The sequence below is a fragment of the Cervus canadensis genome, chromosome 6, assembly GCF_019320065.1.
Source record: "Cervus canadensis isolate Bull #8, Minnesota chromosome 6, ASM1932006v1, whole genome shotgun sequence".
NCBI lineage: Eukaryota > Metazoa > Chordata > Mammalia > Artiodactyla > Cervidae > Cervus > Cervus canadensis.
Genome location: NC_057391.1, coordinates 40,166,722 through 40,174,204, shown reverse-complemented (window position 1 = coordinate 40,174,204; position 7,483 = coordinate 40,166,722).

Here is a 7,483-nt window from a genome sequence, read left to right as displayed (position 1 = left end):
CTTTAAGGAATCTTAAAGATGTATCGACATGGGAAAACCAAAGCAAAGTCTGCTTTCTTTAACAATTTTGATTTTTAAGGAAAATTGCTTAGGCTTTTCAATATTAGAGTTTTTAATATTTACTGACAGTTCAACTACTGCTCTAATCCCAAATTTTAAATTTTGATTAATCTTGGTTTGTTGGATTTCATCCTTACGTTTTTTTCAAAAGGGTCACAATGCTGTATTCCCTCAAGTTTTCATGTTCCATTGCCTTATTTGCTTGAATTGTCAGCACTTATCATCTTCTTAATTTGTTACAAATTATATAGATATCTTAAGTTTCACCTTTTTCTAGGTACTTCCTCCTAGGATCCTCTTAAATTCCAATCTGGATTAATTGAGTTCCAGCTGTGCAGCTGTGACACTGAGACAAATTTCTCTCCTGAGTTAGAGTCACTATTTCTTTAATCTCTATCTTGCTGTTTTGTTTTGTTTGTTCTTTGTGGGTATGAGACTTATAATCTTATTTTTTTAGAACTTAGCTTCTGGCAACTTACTATGATAGGATATATGGAAAGTTTACTTTCAGAATTCTCTTATGCCCCCAAATGTCTATTCTCCCCCAATTTTTGACTGACATTTTGGGTGGATATGGAGTTGTTAACTAAAACTGACTTACCCCCATTTGTTAGAAGTTATTGTTCCATTGTCTTATTTAGCTGTCCCAGATGATTAAAAACCTGATGCTAATCTGATTCTCATTCCTTTATAATTGACCTTTACTTTCACTGGAAGCTTTTTAGGATCATTTTATCCTTGGTCTGAAATTTTACAATGTCACATTAAGACAAGGATCTTTTCTCATCAATTTTGTAGAGCACTTGGGTAATCCTTTCAGTTGGGAAATTCCTTTTCCTCATCTTTGAAAAAATATCTTGTGTTCGATTTTGATGATGCTCTATTTTCTCTTCTGGAACCAACATTTTCAGGATATTGGGCCTCTTATATAAAGCCTATTTCTCTTATCTTTTTCCTCATATTTCACACACTTCTGTTTTTTTTATTCTGTGGTCTGGGAGATTTGCTTAACCTCTTTTCCTAACTTTCTTCTGAATATTTCACTTGGCAACCCTTATCTTTAATTTCTAAGAGCTCTGTATTGCTTTCTGGTTGTTTCTTTTTCATAGCATCCTGTTGTTGACTTATGAATCCAATATCTTTTATCAAGTATCTGTTGATGGTAATAAGCATTTAAAGTACTCACCATACCATACTCATCTATCCTCTGAATTATACGTATTTTCTTTGGGGCCTATTTTTCTGTTTATTTTTTTATCATTCATGTTGAAAATTTTTCTAAAATTTTTAGTAATCCTCAGTTGTATATTTAAGAATGACACATTAAAAAAACACTTGGGAGTCTTAGGGATTGGGGCCTATGGATCGGCAGACTTCCCTTTGAGATTAGTTGTTTGTTTTTTTGCAGGACCTACACTTTAGATTGCCAAGACCTTTGTTCTAGGGCCATTTGATTTCTCCAAAAGATTTTTTTTTTTAATATATTTATTTAACTTGTATATTTGGCTGCATCAGGCCTTTGTTGTGGCACGTGGTATCTTCATTGTGTCATTGGGGATCTTGCAGTTGCAGCCCATGGTTCTCCAGTTTTGGCACATGGGCTGTTGTTCTGCATGTGGGATCTTAGTTCCCCAACCAGTGATTGAATGTATGTCCCCTGCATTGCCAGGGGGATTCTTAACCACTGGACCACCAGGGAAGTCCCGAGAAAGATCTTTTTTAACATCCTCTTTCTGGTGAATAAATGCCTAATGGCCTGAAAGTCAATGGTGGATGGAGAGAGGAAGTTTGACTTTCAACTAGTGCCTTTTTCCAGCTCCACATTTCTTTCCTGTCTTTAACTGAACCAGTTACTTTCGAGTCCTAAGCTTCTCCTAGATTTTTGGCTTTATGTGCTTTCATAAGTATCAATATTTTAGGCTGTGGCTTCCTCTGTCCTACTTCCTCTACTCTCTTCAACCTCTTTTCCACCTTGCCTCAATCCCATCACTCTCTAATTGAAATTCATTGATGTCATGTCTATTGAAGGCCCATCTTGTGTTCTCTTAATAATTATGAATTTATCCTCCTTTTATTTTTTCATTGTCATGTAAGTGGAGTTCCAGGAGGGAGAGAAGATATATTTATGTGGTCAGACTCCATATGGAACAAGAGACTTTCATTTTTTTTCTCTTAAAGTTTTGCATTCTGGCTCTTACTATAAGAATTCTACTTAAACTGCTTTCTTGCAAATACTTCAAACAAATGTACTTTTCATTCCCTCCTTCCCCATAAATATGTTTACCTTGCACCCTCAGGCTAAAGCTTATTGCCCCAGAGAAAAAAAAAATCAGTGGGTCCTTCAAGAAAGCAGGCCACAAAAAAAAAAAAAAAAAAAGAAAGAAAAAGAAAGCAGGCCACAAGATAGAGAAAAGGTGATACAAAAGAAGTTCCCGTGGAACTTCTTAAACGGAAGTAAAGAGATTTTGGCAGGAAAAAGAAAGACTTTGAGCACAGACAGTTCCCAGGCTTGAGTAACAGACAATAGTGTTAGAGGTTAATGAAATTTGCACAGTTCTTCAAGACAGATGAATGCTTTCTCTTGATTTCCATTTGGGAATTTTGCAAATCATCTTTGCACAGGGTCCTGCATCAGCATGGAGTGACCACAGCAAAAAGAAATAGTGGTGTGGCTTGTTACATGATATTTCTGATTATCCCTTGGCTACCATGTAGTGTAAAAGGGATGCAGGTGTTTTCACAGTAGATATACCTCAGCAGACCCCTCATAACAAGAACCTTGGGTAAACTTTTACCGAGTTCTCAAACAAAAAAACCTACTAAAAGCCAAGTAAATAGTCATCATTGCAAAGAATAGTTAAAAATAAAGTTGAAAGTGACTGAAGATACAGCCAATGTTGAAAGAAAATGTTTCTAGAGAGGCAAACAGGCAGAAAGGCCTATAAAGACGGAAAATTGAAGTCAAAAGCTAGCATTGTCAAAAATAAGAGATTCATTTTGGCTAGCTATCAGTTTTAAAGGATCTCTAAATCCAGGCAATCATAGTATAAAATATAGGAACAAGATCAAAGCTTAGTGGCATCAAATCTCCCAGCTTGATTCCTTTTAATCAGACTTGTGATACTAATTTTCCACATTACCTGGGGGTGAGGGATAATTCATCAGACACTAGAGTAGTCTGGGAAGCCAACTTAGTTTTTATACCAAGTATTTATATTTTCAGAATCTCTCCTTTATGGGAAATACTTAAAGCTTCTGCTTAAAGGGTACTCAGGAATTGACCCTCCCAGATTTTAACAGCCAAAACTCTGGAGGCTTAAACAGGATTATTATTACTTCTTCCAGAGACAGATGAAACTTATCTTGTCATACGACCAGGAAGAGTGGGCTGGAGAGTAAAAGAGCCTTTTTTTTTTTAAGCCCTCCATATGTAGGGCTTATTAGCACTTGGTTCTTTCTTGGACAATCCTTCATTAGAAAGATCACTGTTTTAAATTTTACATGCTTCTAGCTAGAGAAAGTAAAAATAATAACAACTTTGGCTCTCTTTGAAAGTAATAACTTGGCACAAAATTTCACTTTAATGCTAACGATGACTTTATATGACGCTGATATTTTAACATTTGCTTTTTAATTTAATTAATAATAATTAAAATATTTTCTTTATTGCTATGTTTTTAATTAAAAACTGTTCTTGAAAAGATTAAACCTAAATAATGGTTTTTAGATAAAAACATAGCAATAAAGATACTTTTAAAGAAGAGAAATCACCTATATGCCTACTAGGGTAATTGTTTTTATTTTTGTATATTTCATTCTGCCTATGTGGCACAACCCTGCAGGCCTGAAAGACACTTTGGAAATCAACTAGTCCAAACTCTTAATTTTCATGTGAGAAAACTAAGATTTTCTCCACAGAGAACGCAACTGCAAGGGGGAAAAATATCACTATTATGTAATATAATATTAACCCTCTTAAAAGCTATCTTTGGAGAATTACAACTGCAAAATCTAGATTACTTAATAAAAACTACCAGAAATCCAGGAATTTCTACAAAACAGATGTGAATTCAAAGTGTCTGGATTTATGGATTTGAATTCAAAGCTCACATAATGCTATGCATTGCTACTACTAATGCTGTCTGCAGATTGTTGATCCTGGAATGCACTCTCCTTGATAAAAGGCAAACTGCAGATGTTAAAACTGCACTTTTGAGGTTTTCTCTCTCATATAACTCAAAGAACTGAAATAGCAGTGAAAAGGCGGGGTGTTCTTTGTTGAGAACATGGACGACTTTCAAAATAACAGAATCTGAACTTGCTGTTACTGGGACAAGACCCAAAGTGGGAATAGAATACCTCCAGTTCTGAAACATGTCTGCTACTAATCAGGAATAAAATCTGAAGCAAAACATTTAATTTTTCTAGTTTTCCACATTAGCCTAGCTGATCTCAGAATTTGTTTTGAATTTTAAAATTCTATGACTTTTCCTTCCATGAATGTGAAAGGTATCCTGTATTTCCATCTCTGGGAAAACCTCAAGTGTAAAGACTTGGCTTTATTAACAAGGTCTTAACATGCTCTTGTCCTCTTATGCTTCTTAAGTATGCCCTGGGCAGAAACCTGGCACTTTTTTGGCACCCCCTTCCTTCCCTTCATCTCCTGCCTTCATATCTTATCTGTAACAAAACCTCAGTGTCTCTCCATTTATGTTTCATCACTCTTCTCCATCCACACACCCAACACTTTAGTACTAGGCTTTATATCCAAACAACAGGAACAAGTAACTGCTTTTCTGATGTTCCTCTCAGAGTATAATCTGCTGTTCTAATAAGCTTCTATTGTATTCTTTTTTTTAAATTCAGATATAGTTGAGGTACAATATTATATGTTATAGTTATACAACACAGTGATTGACAATTTTAAAAGTTATACTCCATTTTTAAATTATTATCAAATACTGGCTCTATTTCTTGTGTTGTATAATATATCCTTGTAGCTTATTTTATACAAATAATACTATGTATAAAATATACACTCCATATTCAATCTGTTAGGAAATCCTGTTGACTCTGTCTTAAAAACATGTCCAAAGTCTGACCATTTATCATCATCTCCCCTACTGTTACCCTGGTCCAAGCCAACAATAGCTTTTGAGCATCCAAAGTGGTCTGTTCAAAACATTAGCTCAGATTATGTCATTTCTTTGCTCAAAGTGAAATTCTTTACAATGATACAATGTTATCTCTCTAACTTCAACTCCCACTTCTCTCCTCCTGCGCTCCAGCTACATAGACCTTCTCACATTTCTTCAAATTGCCAGGAATATGGTGACCTGCAGGAACTTTGCACTTGCTGTTCATTTTGCCTGGAGTATTTTTCCTTCAGATAGCTGCACTGCCAATTTCTTTAGTCACTACAAAGTCTTCTCATGAGCTAGTCATTCTATCACACTAAGATCACAAACCCCCTTTTTTTTTTCTTATTTTCACCTCAGCATAAGCACCACATTTTATTTTTCTTCTTTATTGTCTCTCTTCCCCATGAGAGTAGGGATTCTTTGTGTATGTGTGTTAGTCGCTCAAGTCGCTCAGTTGTGTCCAGCGCTTTGTGACACCATCGACTGTAGCCTGCCAGGCTCCTCTGTCCATGGAATTCTGCAGGCAAGAATACTGGAGTGGGTAGCCAATCCCTTCTCCAGGTGATCTTTCAGACCCAGGGATTGAATCCAGGCATTGCAGGCAGATTCTTTACCATCTGAGCCACCAGGAAACCCCGTAACTATATCTTTGCCTGTAGCTATATCTCAAGCACCTAGAATAGTCTGGAGCATAGTGGATGCTCAATAAATACTTTTTGGTTATTGAATAGATAGTGAGAGATACGTGTCATGGGATCATAAAGTATGCAAAGATGGAGACAGGCACTAGACAAGATGTCTCACTTGTTCATGGCAAAACAAAGTTTTACCATCTTCCTAATCTTGTGTAGTTGGAGAAGGAAATGGCAGCTCACTCCAGTACTCTTGCCTGGAAAATTCCACAGACGGAGGAGCCTGATAGGCTACAGTCCATGGGGTCGCTAGGAGTCGGACACGACTGAGCAACTTCATTTTCTTTCTATAGTTCCTTTTGGAGTAGGAAATGGCAATGCACTCCAGTGTTCTTGCCTGGAGAATCCCATGGACAGAGGGGCCTGGTGGGCTACAGTCTATGGGGTTGCAAAGAGTCAGACACGACTAAGCAACTAACACACACACACAATCTTGTCTAAGTAGAAAACTCCTTGCCTTTTGTTAGTTGTTTACATCTCTTGTAAGATGGTTCCTATCTTAGGGAAAGAAAGCACTTTTCACTGTCAAAGCCTCAGTTTGGTCACTAGGGGTGGATCCCATCTTATTTCTCAAATGTTATCCTGAACATTTCACACCTTTGCTAAGTTAAATAGAAGAAAGCAGGGTCTATTTTAGATGAAAAAATCCCAGGTCTTGACCTTCAGTGCTCAAAATCCTCAAAAACAAAAAGAAAGAAATCTAAGATAGGAGTATTTAACTCTATGAAAGAAATGTTCACATACTGAGGTCTGAAGAAGTCACTCTGGATAGCACACAAGTTTTTACCTTGGCTAAAATGCCCTGTTTGTGGATTATCCAACACATATTGTACATCTGCTTTATTAACGGGCTCATTAACTCAGAAGTAATCTGATGCCTGAGCAACTAACACTTAACAAGGCTGTCCATGATAAAGACAAAAATTCATTGTCTCCCTTCCTGGGAGGCCAATGATGTTACTCCTTCAGTGATGACTCCCTTTCCACGTACGAAGGCAATAGTAACTTCCTGTGTTCCAAACGGATCTATTTTTTTTGAAACCTTGAAGGAATAGATCCCTGACTTATTGAATGTTTTGTTCTGACACAACTATGCTGAAAACCATACTTCCCCTCAGGACTTCCTCAGAGTTACCTGAGAAGCTGTCTTCTGGACTTGTATTTCCCAGTTTGGCTCAAATAAAACTCTTCTGTATTCCCATGAGAGATTATTTTTTTCCATTGACAAGTCCATATTTCCAAGAGGAAATATATGGTAAATAATGATAGTGATAATTAAACAAATCACGCTAATATCAAATTCATCTTACATCACACATAGTAGAAACACCACTTTGGCTTCTTCCTCTGATTTTTTCCCTTTATCAGAAAGACGCACACTCCCTGCCACTAACGGAGTGTTTTCAACAAAAAGAGAGATCTAGATTTCTTTGGGTGCAGCATTAGCGTAAGGGTGGCGTTCCTTCGACTCTACAGCCGTTCTGTGCTATTACGGGCTTGAATTGACCAAACCCAAAAACTCCAAGAGGGACGTCCTTTTTCGTGGCCGAGGACGCGAATGAACCTTGGGGGCGTTACCAGCTCCCTCAA